Consider the following 22,465-nt stretch of genomic DNA (forward strand, 5'->3'; position numbering starts at 1 on the left):
GCAGAGAGTGTGATGACGATCTCACAGTTGTATCATTATCACCAAATTCATCAAATTGTAGACATGAAATATATACAGCTTTTTGTACATCAGCATACCCCAATAAAGTGGTAATAAGAAAGAAAGAATCTTGGGACACCAGGGTGACATAGTCGGTCAAGCTTCCGGCTCTTGATCTCAGGGTTGTGGGATGGACCCCCATGTGGGGCTCCGTGCTGGGCATAGAGCCTGCTTAAGATTCTCTTTCTGTGCCCCTCCCCACATACTCGTGTTCTTTCTCTCAGAATAAAATAAAGAGAAATCTTGTAAAAAAGAATCTTTATAGCATTTTCCAATTTACATAATTTTATAATAATTATAACATTCAAAGAATACAAGCAAATGTAAGATGATCTTACCATCTACTACAGGGAGCACAACACATAACATAAATACTTAACAAATGCAAAGAAAATTGGCCTTTTGCTCTTCTTTCCATTCCCAAACTCCCAGTTACTGGAGAAGACGCAAGTTTGATAAGGAAAATCACAGGAGTTTCCCTTGTATTTTGCACGCTGTACAGAAATTGACCATCGCAATAAAAAAAAAATATTCACTAGATTCAACTTACTTAAGATCAAAGATCTATGGTTTCTTAAGTACCCTCCAAATTATTTTCAGAATACAGACTGTGAACATACACTGGAAATACATCCAAGTATTTAAACATACAGTAATTTATGTCGATTTCTATTGCCAGCTATTACTGCTCAATGCTCAACATTACATCCTGTGTTGAGGTGGGCAAGGTAACGAAGCATTAAGTCTGGCCTGGGCTGAGAACAGGCCCGTCTCGGCTCCCTGCCCATGAATGAACATACGTCAGGGTAAAGCCAAGCCAGCAGAGTGTCTGGCATTTCTTCCTGGCTGACCTTTTTTTTTTTTTTTCCTTTAATACTATGAATGTGTGCATGTTCCAATAACTGGGCTTAAGTTCTGCCTTATAGATGCAAGACAGGTCTTTGGCTTGTCTGAGGCTGAGCTTTCCCCTCAAATTTTCTGGCATCCTTTAGAATGACTACTTAGACATAATTTGAGGCACATCTCTCATCAGAGCCTAACTGAACTATCACTTGGTTGGATATAATGAACTTCCCCCTCGATGGAGCTCAGCGGAGCTTGAGTTCGCACTAGCACATTTACTGGCCTGATGGGACATGTTTTAAATTACAGAAGACAGGGGACCTCCATGTATCAGAGAGCTTTCCTGAGGCTCTTTATGTGATTCCTAAGTACCACAAAACTTACTAAACTCACAGCTTCCTAGAGAGGTTCCAATAAGCTGGATTACTTTTCTCATGGTTGTTTCACAAACTTACTAATGCTTAAATTGGGACTTTCTCTTGTTCGGTGGGCATGCATAAGATTTTCTCAATTGGAGTATAAGATCAAGTGGACGGATAAAATCTTCAGCTTCCAGTATATTCCTGAATATCTAGATATTCACATTGCTTTGAAAAAGAAAGACATAGCAGCCTGATAGGAGGGACTAGAAAGATTCTCTTGGGAACCAAGGTAACAAGAAGGTTTCATATCTTCTTTTCTCTTCCAGACATAGCTACAGGCAAAATTGTAGAGTAAGTTAAATTAATTTCCAGTGGCTTCTGTCTCCTTCTTCTGTGCCTTTCCTCCTGCTTTGAGTCACTTTCCCTACTACCTCTTCTGTCCTCCCTTCAAGCAACCTCTGTATTGCCTTGTTTTATTTTCTTTTATCAAAACTTGATCTAAACAAAACAACAAAACACCTAATCTTGGATGAGAATGTTATATCAGTCACTCACATCTTGGTATAAACTGGAGTAAATGTCTTATCTTGATCATTGATGCATGTCATCTTCCTTCACTAAAGGGAATTTCTGGTGTCAAAGTAGAATGGATTACTTAAAACAGAGGAGAGATATCCCAGCATTACCTAACCTTGCAAACTTACTCTGCTAACACATAAGGCCATCTCTGGACTATCCCAATCATCTGCTCCTATATTTAATCTCTTGGCCAACAGTTATGATATAATCGATTCTGGGACAGTACACTTATGTTTGCTGGAGACAGTAAGTGCTAGAGGGATTTAGAGAAGGAAGACTTTCCTCCTGGTTGAAAAAAATCCTGAAGGCTTCATGGATTAGTGCTGATTCTCGAAATGTATATCCTAGGATCTCCCTGCACTTCTGCAGCTGTGCAACACTTACGGTGAAATTTCACTCGAACACTGTGCATGGAGAAATCTGGCCAAAATGCTCCATTGCTGGAGCCAGAGTTTGGAATTTGTGGAGAAGATGGACTCACGAGTCAGCCCTGGCCTTACTTTATGTCATCTCAGAGACCACCTCTAAAATACCCACCTGAGTGCAGGCTTCCCTTTGTATGGTCAGAATATCTACCAGGCAATGTTTCCTTTGCAAACTACCTCTGGAGATCTGGTCCTCTCTCATTGGTACATATCCCTAGACTAGATCCCATGGCTGATAGATAGAGAGCAGCCTGAGAAGTATGAAGAGATAAGAAAGGTAGATCATCAGGGGGGTAGATCATGGCAATCTGGAAGAACCCAGAGGAAAGAAGCTTCACTCTTGTGTTTACCCATCACATTTGTATTGAGTGCCACTTCTACGCTATGTGTTGGGACTGTAACATCCCTTACGGGTTCAGTTGTGTCTTGCCAAAATTCATCTGTTAATACCCCCAGAATGTCACAGTATGATTTTCTTTGCAAATAGGGCCTTTGCTGTGTAATTAGTTAAGGCAAAGTCCTAGGATGGGCTCCTATCCGATATGACCAGTGTCCTCATAAAAAGGGGAAATTTGGACACAGCCATGCATATAAGAAGGATATTAAGTGAAGATGAAGGCAGAGATGGGGCAAGGAATGCCAAAACTCACCAACACACCACCAGAAACTCTGGGAGGAGCATGGAGCAGCTTCTCCCTCAAAGCTCAGAAAGAACCAACCCTGCTTGATCTTGGACTTCTGGCCTCCAGGCAACACATTTCTGAGGCTTAAAGCTACTCAGTTGGTGGTACCTCACCACAGCCCCCCTAGAACATGAATCCAGCATCAAATAAGGTATGGTCCCTTCCCTTGGGCATTTACAGGCTAGAGAGATGCACCTGCAGGGCATTGGTGGGAGTGTGTGGGAGTTGAAGGAAGCCTTGAGGGCTGGAAGCTAGAGTGGGAAGAGCATTGTATGAGGAGTCAGGATTGCTGGAGCTGGGTGACCTTGGGAAGTCACCTCCTTGCTAGAACAACAGTTTTGTGAACTGGCACACGAAATGTTTGGAGGAGGCCAGCCCAAAGTCGCTCTGGCTGTCCTGTTCCCTGGCCCAGTGCCCATCCCAGGGACATTGCTAAAGCTGATGAGGCCCCAGTGAGAGTGGGAGGCTGCTCAAAAATACTCCACATCCTTTTGAAAGTCTGCAGAGAGCTGGCTCTCACCATGTGTAGGATCCGACCATTTCATTACTATTCCGTTGTTGCCTGTGGCGGTTCAAGAGACTGGAACCGATCACTCCTTGCAGGCGGGGCCATGGACACCGAATCCCTTTCAACAGCACACTGCACATCATTCCGTGTAGCTGCATGTTTGATAAAGGCCTCTCTCTGTTAATGATTATTTTCAGGAGATGACTTCAGAATATCACCTGGCTGGTATTCCTAGGACTTTCTGTATTACTAAAGACCACCCTTGAAAATTACACGCCTCCTCCCACCTTGCCACCCAGCATTCCCAGGCAGCCTTACCCAGAATGGTCTTCATCCATGGCATTAAGCATTCTCTGGCATGTTAAGGATTTTATATATGTAGGATGCTCACTTTCTGTTTCCCTATGACAATGTCAACCCCAAGAAGGCAGGAACTTTTAGCTGACCTGATTGTTGATGTATCCTCAGTGCCTGCAACAATGTCTGGTATGCACTAGGCATTAAATTAATACACACACACACACATACACAAATGACAAAGGGGATCTCCTGAAGAGATATTCAGAACTGGCAAAAGCCACAGTCCTCCCATGAACTGGCATGTGGAAGATGCTTAGTGAGTGTCTGTTGAGTGAATATGGGATTGCCCATCATATCACAGATCCATAGCCGTTTACTAAGGAGCCTTGAATGCAGGCGAGGATTAAAAAATCCAGAAAGTGAAAGGATCTGATCAAGTTCACATGAATCAGAACTGGGGACTTATATTCCAGGCCCAGTTTCCAACCTGCACAGCCTTCAAAAGCAGAACAGCAGAAATAGTTTGAAATTAAGCACAGAAATTACTATCAACGGAGCATTTGGACCCTTGGCCCTGTTCAGATGTGGTAGAAGAATTGTATCTTGGCTCCCAAGATATCCTTCTTTGGTGTGTACATGCCCTATATAACCTGTGAATATACTGAGATATCAGGTCTGGGATTGTGTCCCACTATATGGCAAAAGGACAGGGGGATTATCTAGGGTGGGCCTGACCTCATCAGGTGAGGCCTTTAGAAGAGAAAGCTTCTCTGGATGATCCCAGAGAAGAAGTCAGGGATAGGTTCCTGTTGCCCTGGAAGAAACAGTAGCTACTAAGCTGCAAACCACTGGAAGGGCCTGATGGCAGGGGACAGCCAGCAGCTCCTAGCAGCTGAGAAAGGCCCTAGGCCAACATGCATTAAGGGACTGAGGGCTTCAATCATGCATCACAAGGAAATGAGTTCCACTAGCCACAAGCTTGGAGGAGGTCCCTGAGCCACACATGAGGACATCCAGCGTCTTCACTGCAGCCTGAGACACCCCAAACAGAGAGCTCCAGCACAACACACTTGCTAAAACTGTGAAATAATACGTTTACAGTATTTAAGTCACTTCGTCTGTGATCATCTGTTAATGTCGCAATAAAAAAATGGCAGGGCATTACGGACAGCACTTAATAGAATGAGCCCTGGGTGTTACTGTATACAACTGATGAATCACTCACTAAATTTACTCTGGTAACTAATAATTCAGTACATGTTAACCAAATTGAATTTAAATAAGAATTTAAAAAAGAAAACAAATACAGGGGTGCCTGAGTGGCTCAGTAGGTTAAGCATCTGACTCCATTTTGGCTCAGGTCCTGATCTCGAGGTCGCGTGATCAAGCCCTGCGTCAGGCTCTGCACTCAGCACAGAGTCTGCTTGTCCCTCTCCCTCTGCTCCTCCCCCAGCTCTCTCTCTCTCTCTCTCTCTCTCAAATAAGTAAATAAAGAAAATCTTTTTTTAAAAAAAAAAAAGAAACGAAGGCATAGGTTTAGCTAGTTCAATTGGGTTCCTAATGGTTAAAAACAATGAATAAATAGAGTTAGCAGGGAGGGAGAGGACTGTGGGAGAAGCGAGAGTGGAAGTTGTATTGAGTATGATGAAAAATTTGGGGCATAGTTAGTGGTGATGGCATTGTGAATGCATTTTATACACTGAGTTATATACACTTACAAATGGCTAAAATGATAAATAGTATGTCACACAAATTTTATCACAGTTTTTAAAAAGGGAAAAAAAGATGAACCCCCCCCCAAAAAAAATAAAAAGAATACTGAATCACTCTACCTCTTTGGTTATGGCCAAAGACATTCTTTTCAGGTCCTTAACCTCAGCCCTACTGAAAATTAATTCTAATGAATTAAAAATAATTCAAAATATCCTTCAATCTAAAAGTAACCTTTTTATTTTAAAATATTTTAAAAATTCAAAAATAAGTTCTCCATCAAATATGTATTTAGTCTTGCTGACTCATGGAGTAGAAACATCCGAGATGTCGATAGTGTGAAAAATAGCCCGAATTCTATGAATCATCTTGAGATTTAAAAGATAGGAAGGGAAGAGAGTTACATACCCTGAAAAGATGAGAGTGGGTCAAGTCAGAGAAGCAGCCCTCATAAGGAAGGCCAGAGAACCTTCCAGGATTTAACCTAAGCCCTATGGCTCTCAGGACAGACTCAAATAAGACAAACAGAACAGCATGGTCGGTGGAGGGCAGGACCCAGATAGGAGGCCAAGAACACCAGCCAAACCAAGCACAGTGGCGGGGCGGGGGGGGGGGTGGCGGGGGGACAAGCAAAAGTGAGAAAGTCAGGGGCCAGTCACTCAGGCCTGACTCAGTGGCCAGAGGCTGCAGTGAAGCCCTGGGAACAGAGCTAACCTGGGGCCAGGAGGGCTGAGCTGCTGGAGACTGCATCATAAGGATCTTCCCAACTGTGCCTTTTTAGAGCAAGAGGATTTTCAAGAGTCTGACTGTATAACTTGGCTTCCCTGGGCCTCGCAGAGTATGACGAAACATGGCATCTTTGTATTGCCCCCTCCCTCCTGCCAACTGGGTTATTATCTCATCAGGCCATGGTCTGATAAGAATAAGAACTGAATTTGCTCTGGGAAGGTACATTTCATTCCCTTGGGCTGCAATCCAGGTAGAGTCCTGACCAGCTCAACCAGTTGGGCTTTGCTTAGTTTCCTAATCTTTTAGCCTGTAACCCTCCTCCCCCAACCACTTCGCCTCTTGCTTTCTTCTCCCATCCCTGTCCCTTGCATCATCATGCTCCTACATGGACTCTGCAATTTATCAATAATAATAATAGCAGTCAGTAACAATGACAGTAACGGCACCAACACAGCCCAATATCCTTCATGGGACACCCCAGTGTGTTGACACCACGCTCAACACTTGCACACATGATCTCACAGGAGCTTTATGAGAAAGAAACTCAAAGAGCTCAGAGTGGATAATAACTTGTCCATAGTCACACAGCCAGTGAGTAGGCTACGGGGTTTGAATGCATGCTTGTCTGGCTTCAAGATTTTTGTTTTCAATTTAGGATACCCCAAGCCTCTATTAGTTATAATCCTATGAAAAAGAACAGCACAGTGGGTGCACCATACTTCCTTTACATGGCTTTTCTTTCCAGAAGACTGGAAGCATCACCCTACGTCAATGGTAGAGGGAAGGCGGGTGTCGGTGTCAGAAGGAGTAACCAGAGGTGAGCCCTTGAAAACTCATAGAAATTTGAAAAATAAATAAATAAATAAATAAATAAATAAATAAATAAATAAATATAAAAAATAATAAAAACAAAAAGCCTGAGCATTCTCATGCATAATCAGATAAAGCAAAAGTCATAAGGCCTTACAGCCAATGCAACAGACAAATTCGAAATCCTAATGCCCCACTCATTTGGTTAATGTCAGGTCTTGTCCTCACTGATAACACTCGATAAACATTTGAGAACAAAAACAACACACTAGACAGTTGTCCACAGAGCGTATTCTCAAAAGAGCAGAGAACTTACTTCTCAGAGAATCTGCGAGCATTCATTCTCACCAGGTGCCGCCTTCAAACTGTAAATCCTCTTTCACTACAGTATCTCTTACTTAAAAAATAAAACAAAATAATGAAAGCTGTCTCTAGCTTACCCAACATCCAAATATTTTGAGTACTCACAGTACCAAAATATATATAAAATACATAAACACATTTGTAACCCTAGTTCTGCAAAGGTCCTTTATCTCTCAGATATTTTGCAATGGTTTCCATAACCTGGGATACTGCTTGTAAAATTTATCTTGACAAGCTAACAGATTTTCCCAAAGAGTTGCCAAGAATAATTTTAAAGAAAATATGGCTTAACCCAGTTTTCTTGTGTATTCAGGAAAAGACAGGATATACATTTACTTCCTTAAAAAGTCAGTCATCCAACTTTTTTTTTTTTTTTCCAGCATGAGTTTAAACATGTTTGGAAAAAGAAAAACAGCTCAACTAAATTATTCAATATTCAATTTTGTTTTGTTCTCATTCTCCAGAATTGCTTAATGATGGGGAAAATATAATTTAAAAAAATGCAAGCTATAAAATCATCATAAAAGTAAAAACATTCTGTTATTTCTTTCAAAAATAGCAAACTAATTGGGAATTGACATAGCAAGAAGGACATTTTCTGTCTGGAATTTTCGGAGAAAGAATTGTTATAGAACAAATAACATCTGAATACCTAAAACCCAGTTCTAAGAAGAAAGTCTCCTTTTCTTTAGAGTGTTCAATGTAAAATTAACATTTTTAAGAAAAGGAGTCTGACTCTAATCTCTTTTTCCTTTGAAGTGTTTTAACTTAGATCTTTCTAAAATCTGACCATCTTCGAAAATACCCATCCTAAATACCATTGATTGCTCTGTGGTCCCATAAACAAATTCACGGAGATGCTAACTGACCCGAGTAGGTCTTACATCACCCGTTCACAGAATGTTCCCGGAGGATGGTGCTTCTTCTAACTGATGTTTATTTGTCTCCTTATCCTGTCACGTCTATCTGAGGACACTGGACCTCAAACTTGTATTTTTCCAATCTGTATTCACGCCTAAAAGGCTTTTCCTTCATCACTGTTTATAAGCAAAAGCATGACTGTGAAGTCAAGTGTGCGAGGGAATCTACCCTCCTCCTGCCTCGCGTGAGCTCCGTGGCAGCACTTGGTCAGATGGCCCGGAGCGTTGGCGTATGTCTGGCCCACTCTTGAGTTTCAGCATTTCTGGACTTGAAATTGCCACACTTTTGATGGGTGGGTCGGGAGGAAGAGGGAATGGAATAGGAGAAATAAATTCGCTTTGCTCTTTAAAAGACACTTATTTCCATTATAGAAAAAATGCTTCCTGGGCAAGCTTCAAAGCAAATTCCATAGCAAAGTGTTGAGATGGTTCATAGCTTGCTATCTTGAACAGGCTACATAACTGTTTCACAGGGTACAGTAGAGCAGTGAGTAATCCCATCAGTTGGCTTTATTAGAATAAGAAGATTTCGCTTCTATGGGAATCAGGAGTGAAAAACAGAACAAAATCTCCTGGAGGACAGGGTCCTCCTTGGGGCAAACTGTGTCTACTAGCAAGCCAGCCTGTCCCCTGTACCACCCTGCAGTAATTCAGAGGAATCTCTATGGAGATCTGGATTCAATTTGACTGTTACTTAGATATTCAGATGGGTTAAAATTGAAAGTTCAAAAAAAAAAAATTGAAAGTTCCAGTTCACAGCAATTTCTTCAATTAGAAGTCTGATTGAAGGGGGATCCTTGGGTGGCCCAGCGGTTTGGTGCCTGCCTTTGGCTCAGGGCACGATCCTGGAGACCCGGGATCCAGTCCCTCATCGGGCTCCCTGCATGGAGTCTGCTTCTCCCTCTGCCTGTGTCTCTGCCTCTCTCTCTGTGTCTCTCATGAACAAATAAATAAAATCTTAAAAAAAAAAAAAGTCTGATTGAAGCAACAACGTGGTTTGGGCTCTGAAGACCCTTGGAAAGGAGACACTTTCAGGAATAGCTGAGCATCTTACCGAACAGCTGGGTTACCCAATGCACAGACTAAGGGTGTGGTTGGGCCACAAGCAAAGCAGGGGAAAGAAAAAAAGAAGAAACAAAAGAAATTTTTAAGACTGCAATGTAGATTTATTAAAAATTGAAGTGATCCCGGGAACCATCAGCAATTTGCTGGACATCCTAACTCATACTCTACAGTTCAGTGTTGTTTTCCTTTGGGATGATGGCCACGGTCCTGTTCATAAGAAGGCCTGCTAGACGTTTTTATAAATACCACGATGATGGATGATGACCAGCGACCTCAGGATTAGACAGACCAGAGTGAGATGCTAGCCCAGGACACAAAATTTAAGGGGGTACCCAAAACATGCAGGAATCAAGGTAAGTAAGCTTTGACTGCAATATTCTAAAAACGTCGAAATCAGTGCCAAAAATCATGATGAACCAAATAACCAACCTTTTAAATAAAGACAGGATTCAGTATCCTTGATGTTTCCTTTTGCCTCAGGCTGGAACAGGGCTCAAGACCACACTCTTACTGATCCTGTTATTGTTTAGACTTTTGATATTTTGCTCATCACCGGTTTTTCTGCATTAGTTTTGATTCTTAAACATATTGCGTTAAATATTATTTATCTTGCTGGTTGAGGTTTTCTGTGCCCCCTTAAATGATGTGGCAAAAACAATTCCTCACTGACCTCACCTGGAGTCCCTGCTCAGACTGGACTACAAGTAATAAATGTAATAAATGCAAAGATGAGATTCTGAAGGAAGCCGGTAGGTGCGTGTCTAACGCAGACAAAACCCCGGAGACCACTTTATATTAAAGACAGGATCATTTCCCATATAAAACAGCCACTGGGACATCTGTGACTTTTTCTAAAATCTTCCCATTTGGGTGTTCCTCAATTAGCCCTAAATACTGTCTTCTTAATGCAGGAAGGTAAAACAAACTAGCAAACAAACAAAATTAGCAAAATGCGTATGGTTGGAATAAAAATGAGGAGGATTTCTAAGGCAGTATCTTAATTTCCATTTCAAGAGCAAAAATTCAATTTTTCAAAAAAGCAAATCTTCCTGTTTCTCAGATTCCAAGATGTTGGTATGTCTATAAATTTCTTATTAGGTGCTTGACGTTTTGAAATCACATAGACAGCAGCGGGTGCCTCAGCAGTTTAGCGCCGCCTTCAGCCGAGGGGGTGATCCTGGAGACCTGGGATCGAGTCCCACGTCGGGCTCCCTGCATGGGGCCTGCTTCTTCCTCTGCCTGTGTCTCTGCCTCTCTCTCTCTGTCTCACTCACGAATAAATAAATAAAATCTTAAAAAAAAAAAAAAAAAGAAATCACATAGACAAACCCTCGCTGGAGATAGTCTGCTTTCTAATCCACAAAGGACATTTGTTTTAAAAGGCCTACAGTTAGCATTGTTTTCACTTTTGTTCCTGGATGCCAAAATAAAAATAAAAAATAAAAAATAAAAAATAAATGAAATATCCCATAAAATGAGACGAAAAATTTATAGCCACAGGAAGATAAGCTTCAGGTAAACAAACTGTGCCTATAACTGTTTGGGGTTTAAAATCTTTAGCTAACTGTTCTGGGGTTTAAAATCTTAATTAAACTGGAATCATTTTGTACAACATTTGGCATTAACATATATAAAGGTACAAAGTGTGTAAAAATTCTGAAATTGTCTAGTTATGAGTGATTCGAGTGTCTTGTAATTAAAGCTCAGCAACAGAGTTCTGATAATGGTGATATCGATATACATTTTCACTCTGGCATGTAGGAAAGATTGCTCTGCCACCTATTGGCCTTCTGTGTGAAATAGATTTGATCACACCTGGGAGCAAAGTTTTACCTGCCCCCTGGACTTGGAGAAGGTATGGTCTGGGCAAACTGCAGGCCATCCTGTCTGGTTCTCTTTGGGGCCTTTGGCCAACAGTGGGCCAACAGTGGGCAGCCCACCCCAGGGCAAATGGCAGGGCTCCCTGAGATGCCACTGTAGTAGGCCCAATTTTTTTTTTTTTTTTTTTTTTTATGATAGTCACATAGAGGAGAGAGAGAGAGGCAGAGACGCAGGCAGAGGGAGAAGCAGGCTCCATGCACCGGGGGAGCCCAACGTGGGATTCGATCCCGGGTCTCCAGGATCGCGCCCTGGGCCAAAGGCAGGCACCAAACCGCTGCGCCACCCAGGGATCCCAGTAGGCCCAATTTTGAGAGGTAACAGGCCACTTCCTTCAACTTCTCTAAAAGGGCCAAGTATTCACAACACAGGGACCTTAGCCCCTAAAACGTGCTTGCAGACAGACCCCACCTTAACACAACTGAGAAGGCAGGCTGAGTGGATCTCTTGCTCTCTGTCCCCGTCCTGAGCATATCAGCAAGTGATGCCACCCCGGCTGTTTGGAGCACAGACACAGCAGAGAAACGTCACAAAGTACAGTAGCTGACCACTCGCGCTAGCCCAGGGAATTCTGCGAATGTGCAAGAGTTCACCTCGACCAAGCTTCTTGACTTAGAATTTCCTGAATTCCTCAGAACGACACTCACATAGTTGGGATGGAAACAAATAATGATTCCTGATTCTCTCTTTTCACTTATTAAATAGCATCAACTATTCAATTTTATTTCCCCACAAGGGGATGGGTTGAGTTATCCCTACTACCAGTGTTTTTGGCACTAAAGTAACCACAAGCAGCACTACGTGTAGACCGTTGACACAGTCTTATTGGATCTGTCTACCTCCTCCAGCTGCTCCCCACGCCCAATGCCACCGTGGCTTACTGCTTCTATGGCCTCTCAACCAAGTCTCTCTGATTCCAGCCTCATACCTCCACCCCAGGGCCACCCACCCATTCCCTAAACTGCTTCCGGAGTGCTTTTTCCAAGTGGCACATCTGATTCTATCACTCCGCTGTTTGACATTCTTCAGGATCCCCTACGCCCTATCAAAAGAACTTCAGATCTTTCCTATGGAATGAATATATGACCTTCTAAGATTCTAACTTCCTGGTCACTGTTCTTTTCTCCCAATCCCTGATCAACCCAATCCACCGTGAGACTGGCAGGGGCGGAGATTAGAACAAGAACCACTGATACAGCAGGAATGCTAAAAGAAAACGAATATTAAAAATTTCAAGGGAGGACAGGCTTTTAAACAATCTTTTAAAATCCATTAACAGAGTAGATAAAACAAGAGAAAAGTAAATATATGAGAAATCCATGCTGTTGGCATCGGAACAGGAGGGGCCGACCGGCATGTAATTTAGAAATTTTCAGGACCTAGTAAAATTGGTTGTTTTAGTTTAAAAAAAAAAATTTAAATTCTAATATTGCTTCTCTAACTTTATTTAACAAACTCCTAAACATGTAAAATAAAGTGTGCAGGACCATTTTGCTATGGAAAAGTATATAGAAAGATCAAAGAATTTCCAAATGTATTACAGAGAATTATTTACGTCTTCTAAAAGATTATATCCCTGTGCAGTTTCATATGATAAGGACCTGGATTAACTTTGTTCTACAAAGAAAGAACGCCTAATGTATTATATGCTTTTCTATTGCCTCCTTAAGTGGAGTCAAAAGAACAAAGCATTTTCCAGAAGGAATGAAGTATCTGTCCTCAGTGCTGCCTTGAGATCAAAAGAATGTTTTAGCAGTTTTATTGGCAATCTTCTGAGGCCTTCAACTAATATTTTGTTTCATAAATGATGAGTGCTAGAGGCTGGAAAATCCTACTGTAAACAAGCGAGTGGTTGTCACTCATGATTTCTGAAAAATATTACTTGACGCAAATAATAAGAATATCTCTGGTGTTTCTAGTTTGTACACTGTTTTCAGTTTGTTTAGAAGTCATCTCTCAAACCATTGCTTGCCCTACTTTAGCTAAAGGTCAAAAAAAAACCCCAATAATAAACTGACATTCTATTTTTTTTTAGGTGAGAAAATGTGCAAACAAAACTTCATCAGTGTGTTAAGTTTCCTGGGGCCACTGTAATTTAGTATCTTGGAGTTCTGGAAGCTGGAAGATACAAGACCAATATTTCAGCAATGGGTGGATCCTGCAGAGGGCCTGGAGGTTGAATCTGCTCCAGACTTCTCTCCTAGCTTCTGGAGCTTTGGGCAATCCTTGGCGTTCCTTGGCTTATACACACATCAACTTCGTACTCTTGAATGTCACATGGTGGCCTCCCTGTTTGCAGGTCTGTGGCCATATTTCCCTCTTTTGCATCGGGACACCAGTCATATGACATTAAGGGTCCACCTTAAGGACCTCATTAAGTACACCTGCAAGGGCCCCAGATAAGGTCACGTTCTGAGGCACCGGGGGTTAGGATAGCAACATACGAATTTCAGCAAAACACAATTCAACCATAACAATCAGAGAACATGGTTAAGGGCACGCCTAATTTAATAAAAAATAGAGAATAACCTTACAGTTGTTGGCTGTCTTGTAACCCTCACCCTCCCTCAGATCTTGGAAGCCCATTTAGCTCTGGGTCATCCATGAAATCTCAGCGCCAGGCAAGGAAGTATGCAGTGGCAGAAGGTTGAAGCTCTCGGAGCTACTTCATCCAGACGGTCCAGGAAGCAACGATCACTGTATTTTTTGGACCTGTCGCTTCCTGGGGCTCTGTTCTCGCATGTGAGGCTGCCATCATGTCCGAGCCAATCTTGCTCCATGCCAGTGTCTACCTCTTTATTTCCAGGTCTCTGTTAAAAATGGGAAAATGTCTCTGTCTTGAACCAGGTGAATGTAAACTCACATTAAATGGACAGGGGAGGGCGCCTGGGTGGCTCAGTGGTTAAGCGTCTGCCTTTGGGCTCAGGGTGTGATCTTGGGGGCCTGGGATCTAGTCTCACATCAGGCTCCCCACATCCGGCTCCCCACTGCTTCTCCCTCTGCCTATGTCTCTGCCTCTCTCTGTGTGTCTCTCATGAATAAATAAATAAAAATCTTTAAAAAAATGCACAGAGGAAAATACTTCTTCAGAGTTACTCTACAGACCATTGAAATCCCTCTAGTACGCACGTGTCCTTATTTGTCAACATGAACTTGAATCATCTGCACATCCCTTCCCCAGGTATCCCCTTAATGTGATAGGATAAACCCTACTATGTTTGCAGTTTTGAGGATGCCACTTTTCCAGTCTTCCCTGGAGAGACTTTTCTGGCCTTCTCCTGAACACAGCAGGACCTTGTAGCTCTCCAGAGTTTTCTCTTTCTAAACAATATCTTCTAGCTGCACTTCCTACTCCAACATGAGGCCACCTCAGTCTCTTTTGGTAACCATTTGATGATCCAGGAGTCACCGTCTTGCTCTTTCTGTCTCTTCTCAGGCTATTTAGGGACCACCTATCTCAACCTGGCCTGCCCAGGACTCTCCTAGTTTCAGCCCTAAAAGTCTCATGTCCTGGCTACCCCTTGGTCTGACGCAAACCTGGGAAGGTCAGTCTCCTACTACTGATTTACTCTTCATATAATATATTTTCATCCATAAATAGCTTATCTATTCTAGTCTTGAGGCTTAAAGCAGAATTTAAATGGATAATGTCCCTAAAACAAACCAACAAATGACCTCCATGGCAAATTAACTAGGTATTCCTTTCTTAAAATTTTTTCTGGAATAACAGAGAACAAAAATAACGTTGTGGTTTCATCCTACCTGGACCTCACCAGAACTTCAGTCCCGATTCTGCACTTTCCTCTGTCTTCATTTACGTCTGCCTCAAGCATGTTCGAGTCCAGACTGCTATACCTCCCCAGTTCCCCTAGATCCCCTTTCGGTGGGTGCTCACTGGCCCTCCTACTGCTCTTATGGGGGGAAAAGCCAAGAGCCATTTTCGACAGTTTCCTTTCTTCTCTCATCAGTTGCCAGCTCCCACTGATTCTTCCTTTCACACCAACAATAACGAACGCTGTGTACCGCCACCTGGATTACAAAGTGCTCTTGTCCATGTTCACTGTTAGAGAGCTTCGTAGCTACTCAGGCCAGTGGGGTGGTGAAGGAGTACTGGCTTTCTTTTACAGATGCAAAAGCCAACTCAGTGATGTCAAGAGACTCGTCCAGGTCACATTATTAATAAGTGGCAAATTCTGGCACTTGAACTTGGGTTGTCTTCCCCAAACCAAACCACTGCTTCCTCTGAAAAGACTCTGATATGCATTCTGAGTGTGTGTGTGTGTATGTGTGTTCCTTCACTGCTGCCTTCCTAGACTAGCCTGTCCCACTTGGCACCCGGAGTATTTGACTCCTAGCTGGTTTCCTTGCCTCTAGGCTATATCCATTCAAGGGATCCTATACACTTGAACCTCAGATTTCTCTGATCTCAGCATTCCCCTCTGTTATAGACCTCTAGGCACTCCTCCCATACATCGAAGAAGTCCAAAATCTCCTTCTGGTATCCAAACTTTTTCAAAATCTTCCCCCATCTTCTCTCTGGCCTCACCCATCTGACTCTCCAACATGAACTCTCAATCCATGCCTGCCTCAGTGGTCTTTAGAGTGCCTCCTACAGGAAGTGTTACATCCATCCCCAATGTCAAGTCTTTGCTTTCCTTTTGTCTACCCATGTCCCTCCTCCGAACAGCCCAATCCTAGTTCATTCAACAAAAGGCCCACTTCCTCACCCAACAACTAAGTTCCATTTATTTCCACCTTCAACCAAGTCCTGTAACATTTCTTTTTTTAAAGATTTATTTATTTATTTGAGAGAGAAAGAGAGTATGCACTCACAAGTGGGGCTAGGGGCAGAGGGAGAGGGAAAGGGAAAATCTCAAGCAGACTCCCTGCTGAGCATGGAACCAGGCATGGGGTTCCATCCCAGGATCCTGAGAGCGCAACCAGAGCCGAAATTAAAAGTTGGCCACTCAACTGACTGAGCTACTCTGGCACCCTCTCCCAAGTCCTGCAGATACAAATAGGCTCACTCCATACCCATTCCTTTCAGAGTACTTTTATCTGCAGAGCTAACAACCACATTCCCAACTTGCAAGCAGCTTGGGTTCTTTCTCGCAGTGAGCTATGTCTTGCCAAGCAGATGTGCTTAGGGGTGACATGTACACAAGCACTCAGGAGCATCCAAGGTGGGGACAGGAATCTTGGTGGTCAACTGTGGCAGAAGTGGTGGCGCTAATGAGATTTCTGTTAGAACCATCCCTGAGGGTGGATGGGTTTCTCCTGGCATGTGTAGAGACAGGGTTCTCTGAACTTCTTAAAATTTCCACAAACTACCAACTACCTTGTAGCTTATATTAGTAAAATTAGATGGACTGAATTCTGGTGTCCCTGAGAAATTTGGGGCATACACTATGATGCTGCCCTCCTAGTGCTGCCCCATCATACGCTACTTACATCATGACTCTCTCACATAAGTCTTTCTTTTGGCCAAATTCCCCTCCAGTCCCCAGGGGATGGTTGTAGCTCCTTCTGCCTTCACAGTTACAAGAAGAAATGCTAGAATCATCCCATGCCAAGTATGGTATTGGATCACAGTGTTTGGGCAGAGATTTTAGAGATGGAAAGAAAGCATAAAGACCAGGGTACGAGCTTGGAGTACTCTTTCAGAAGTCCCCTTTTTACTTCCTCCTTTGGATTCCTTTCTGAATTGTCTCTCTTGCTGATCCCAGCTGGGGGATGAGAAGGATTTGGAAATGACTTCCATTTGGTAGGGGTTTCCAGAATAAGAAAGAGCCACACAGAATATGGGGCAGGCCCCCAGTGAGAGGCTGCCTGAGGAGATCATCTGACCTGCCTCTTTCAAGACAAGAGAAGTTCTCTTGGGTCATCTTTAGCCTGGTTTAATTCATCATGGATAGAACCTCCTGGGAGAGGGGCACCTGGGTGGCTCTCTGGTTGAGCATCTGCCTTTGGCTCAGGTCATGATCCCTGGGTCCTGGAATTGAGACCCGCATCAGACTCCCCACAGGGAGCCTGCTTCTCCCTCTGCCTGTGTCTGTGCCTCTCTCTCTGTGTCTCATGAATAAATAAATAAAATATTAAAAAAAAGAACCTCCTGGTAGAAATTTGCCCCCAAACTCTGGACATAATATATCCCCAGAGATTTCCCCTGCTTCTCTGCTTAGTGCATCTCTCTCTCTCTGGGGACCTACAGAGTTGTAAGAAGCAGAGAAAAGAGTCAAGCATTTGAATGTTCTACTCCTGGTCACCCACCACCATAAGTAACATAACTGGCCCTTGCCTCTCTAACTAGAGTACAAACCACCAAAGGGCAGGAAATATGTCCAGGCTTCACTTATATCACCTTGTACTATCCACTAATTGTCTAAATACTTGTGAATAAAAGTATGAAAGATTTTATGTTTTGACAAATTTTCCTGGAGTCAGTTTTTATTTATCATCTGCCGAGAAGACCCCTCCCAGAGTTACACACTTCAGAAATCTAAAAATTCAATGTATTCCATCTTTGCAATGTTCCATGACCTGTAAGAACTATGTCACATGATCTATTACACACAAGGTTTTGTATGTAGTGTGTGGATACACCAAGATTCCAACATAAAAAGAAAATCTAAAACTGAGATTTTTTTCTTAGTTATAAAAGCAGCAATAAGAAATCCAAACCATATATAAATAATTGATGAGGAGACAAAACTTCTTTTGAATGAGTTCTATCAGAGCCAAAAATAAAATACTTGCATAAATTCTGTTATCTTACAATTTCTACTTAATTAGGATCATTTAATTACTATACATTTTATGAGTTACTATTAATTTGATTACTATACATGAAAATACTACTGCAACAAAAGCTGGTTTATCCTATTAAGCCATTAACTAATAGCTTCTGTTGAATGTTTAGGAATATACAGAACATGTTAAAAGAAAATATTAAGAACAAAGACTCCACGTTTCTGAACGTTGGATTCACTTGTAGCTCCATGTGCTGTGGCAAATCTGCTCCATGTCATAGAAAAACTACTTCTCTAAGCACTTGTGCTGCGCTAATTGATCTTTTAATTGGTTCAGTCAACACTCTAGTCTCTGCACACAACACACTCTAATTGCTACAAGCAGCTGTAGCACCGCTCAGATCGGAGAGAAGAGAGGAGCATCCAATCAAGGCTCCTTCCAAGAGTTGCTGGCAAGAAGTGGATTGGTCCACACCAGCATGCTGAAAAGCATGCATAAATGAAAACAATAGCTATCTTTTCCCATCATAGTATTTAAATAGAAGTGCATTATAATAATCATTTACCATGTATATGTACATCAAATCTTACGTGCACACTATGCCATTTTTATAAATAAATAAATAAGTACCTCAAAATGGGGCGGGGGGGGAGGGTGCAGTACAGCTGAGTAGGGTATCCAGACATAGGAAGTGTTAGAAATACTTTCTGTGATACAAAAAGTCTCACCCCAGTCCTGTCTTTATCCATCCTCTTTTCCCAAGTACCTTTTAGCATTTTATTATTTTTATTTTATATTATTTTATTTTATTTTACTTTTTGTTCTGAAGATCCATTTCTAAATCTATATGGATAAGAAGAAGGAAATTACATTTATTTCACAGCAAACTTTTTGAGAGATACAAGAAATATAGACTTTTAAAAAATGCTCACATTCAGTAGATTAAGAAATTGGGATTTGAGGAATGTAAATTCCTAAATAGAGATCCCATAGTTCATCTGGGAAGGAACAGAGGTTAAAATACAAGTCTCGTGCATTCCCACCAATTGCAAAGGAGCACAAATAGTCTGCTACCTATGGTGTAGGAAAAAGGGAAAATAGGAAAACATATGGATATCAGCTTATTTTTACAAAAAAAAAAAAATACACAGGAAGGAGAAAACAAGAAACCATAAAACTGGTTCCTTACAAGGCAAGGAAGGTGGGAGCAAGGAGGCACAGAGGAGGCAGTGATCTGTTAGGAGTACATCTCCTGGTATGCTTTACTTTTGAAGCCCTTTTAATGGTTTGCATACTCAAAAAATAAAAAAAATAATCCCAATATGAAAGGAAACAAAAACTAAAATTGAAAGCAAACTGAAAAAGAAATGAAGATAATTTTAAATGGATATCACACCATGATGAAGAGGGAAATAGAAGAAAGTGAGAAATTGATAAGAAAATAAAGGAAGAGGAAATGAAGGGAAGGAGAGAGGGAGGAAGTACAAGTAACATGGAAGCACGGAGTCTGATTATGGAGCCTCAGTTCTGACTAAGGTGGATGGCAGCAGAATCGCAAACAAATCTTGACCACTTTTTAGGTTAGTTGCTTGTGGTGTGATCCTGCAATTCTATGAGTATTTCAGATGAATTAAAGGATTGAGCAGATGTGTCCATGTGCAGATATCGCTATCGATGGGAGCCAGGGTTCTCATGGTGGAAAAAGGAACATACAAATATGTAATGGGAGGAGGCAAGACAACTCTATGATGATAGATTAGAATCAGAGGTATTGGTATGAACTGATTATTTCTGAAATCTGTGTGACTTGTAGGTATATTTGCTTGTCTGTTTGCTTGGACATGCACATACAATGCATGTATTTCCTGTCTCGGCCCACTGGAAAGTCCAGAAACAGAAATCTCAGTAGCAATGAGCACATCCAGTACTCAGATCTTGACATCTAATACCATTCTCTGGATTCACCCCCTAAAAAGAACCAAGCATTTTCAGAGAAATGGCTAAATCCAGAGCTGGGGAAAAAAAGAGGGAAGATGACCTAGAAAATAAAGTGTCAAAACATAATGGTGACATGTTGCCAGGACTCAGGTACCTGAAGGGGTTCCCGCTGGCCAACTCTGGGACAATTTGAACACCAGTATAATGAGGTAGAGTCATGACCTACTGGTAAGTAAGAATTCATGATACATGTTGATAATAAATGGGTGAATAAGTGGGGGAGAGGAGAATGACTAGTAGATGAAGAGAGGATATCAGAGAGAAAACATTTTCAATCGTCATAGCAAAGACTCAATCAAGCAAAAATCATTGATGGATGCTAAATCTAGGGAAAACTTTTGCTGAAGAAGGAGATATTTGTATGGTCTTAAAATGTCATCTCACTGACTGTTAGTTGCGAGGGAGAAAAAAAAGAGTAATTAAATCGCAGAAATATCAAATAGACCTTTAACCAGATGACCCATATTAACATCACCAATGTAGCTCGATGGCCACTGAGGGTCCCCAGATATGGTACCCTGAGGAGGACACAACATCTCCTATGCAAAATTTCAGCACGGAATGTATGATCTGAACCTAATCACAAGGAAACCTCAGAGAAGCCCCAAAAGAGAATGTTCCAAGAATGGAAGTTTGTGGTGACCATTTTCTTCAAAATGTTCGTGTTCTAAAACACACCAAAAAAAGCCTGCAGAAATATTTCAGATTAAATAGGGAGACTAAAGGGAGGGATCTAAAGGACATTATTGGGCCAACTGACAAAACTGGAACACAGATAGTAGATTAGACAAAACACTTTATCATTGTTCAAACTACTGAAGTTGATAACTGAATGATGATTATGTAAGAGAATATCCCTGTTCTTAGGAAATAGCACTGGTGAAAAATTAAGAGGAAAAGGCCACAACGTACCTAACATATCCTCATATAGTTCAGGGGGAAAAAAGCGCGTGTATATATGCATGCAAGTGCACACATGTGTGTGCCTGTGTCTGTGTGTGTGTGTGTGTGTGTGTAGGAGGAGGAGAGAGCACAAGTAATAAACCAAATGGGATAAAATGGTGTGTAGGAAAGGGTGTGTATGTGCCCTTTGTATTATTTTTATTTTCCCAACTTGCCTTCTAGTCTGAAATTATTGTCGAGTAGCTTGGAAATGATTCTTGTGCAAAATGAGCGTATCTATAAATGGTCACAATAAAATAGCACAGGAAGCGTCTCTGAGCACCCTGATGGACACATCTATGTATACCCACACATCATTTCTGATGTTTTAGGACACATTTCAGTACTCCACCAGAGCTTTGATTTTCAACCTTGCCTTCTAATGGGCTGTATCAGAATCCCCGGGATGCTTGTAAATAATGCAACTTCCAGGGACCCAGTCCCCAAAATCTGATACAGAGGGTCTGAGATGGGCCCTGGAAAGAGAAATATCTCTGCCTGCCTGTACTGTTGGGCAATCTTTTCTTTAAATTGTAACCTCTTCTTTGTGTCTGTGAAGTCGCATCTCAGTGGAGTCAACCTCTCACACTCACGCTCCACGCTTGCTCTTTACCGAGAAGGTGCCCTCACCTGCAGCCCCAACCGGGCGTCCAGCACATCTTCCCGCCAGCATCTCCACCAGTCCCCCGCCCCAACTCTGACTGTCCTACCGATTGCCACATGGATCACTTCCATTCCACCTTGGCTCCTAATTACACCGGGATCCAACCTTGAGCTGTGTAATCACAGCCTCCGAGCTCCACCGAGTAAATAAACTAGCCTCACCGGGAGCTCCTGTCATCCTTCCAGGCAGGCGTCTCTGTGATTCTGAGGGTGTCAGGTCACCTTTCCTGTTTGTCCTTTCTTTTTTATCAAACCATCTTTATGTGTTGAGGAGCGATGCTACCTCGGTTTCATCTTGCCAACTTCTTCACCTCATCACATCTATCTGAAATATCTGTCAAGTGTGAGGTAAAGACAGTTTCGCAAAGGGGAGTGAATGCCACCTAACCTTGCAATCCTCCCTCTAACTGCCTCCTGGGCTTGCTTGATAAACCATACTGTTCTACAATGCAAAATAACGTGGACGTGTTTTCCCTCCCCACCAAATAGCTCTTAGCCATTCTCAAAAAAAAAAAAAAAAAAGTTATTTCCATTATTTGAAGTTTTCATTCATTGGTTAAATCCTAGGCTTGTAAAAAAAAAAAAAATCCTAGGCTTGTGTGATTTCAGTTTCAATATCTTTACATTTAATTCTGAAAGGAACAAAAGAGCATCCGAGGAAAGCAGCCACTCAAATGGCATCACTGAGTCATACTGATACCTGGGAGCCTGTTCCTCGCAGATGTGTCCTGCTGTTCCACCTCCTGGTGACCACATTTTTGGTCTTGATAGTGAGCAAGTTTTTAGCTAACAATAATCAGTGAAAAGTCAACAGGCAGGTCTAGAAGAGAAGCAAAATGAAATTTCCTGATTCGTGCATACACTTGTTATCTAAATA

The sequence above is a fragment of the Canis aureus genome, chromosome 30, assembly GCF_053574225.1.
Source record: "Canis aureus isolate CA01 chromosome 30, VMU_Caureus_v.1.0, whole genome shotgun sequence".
Taxonomy (NCBI): Eukaryota; Metazoa; Chordata; class Mammalia; order Carnivora; family Canidae; genus Canis; species Canis aureus.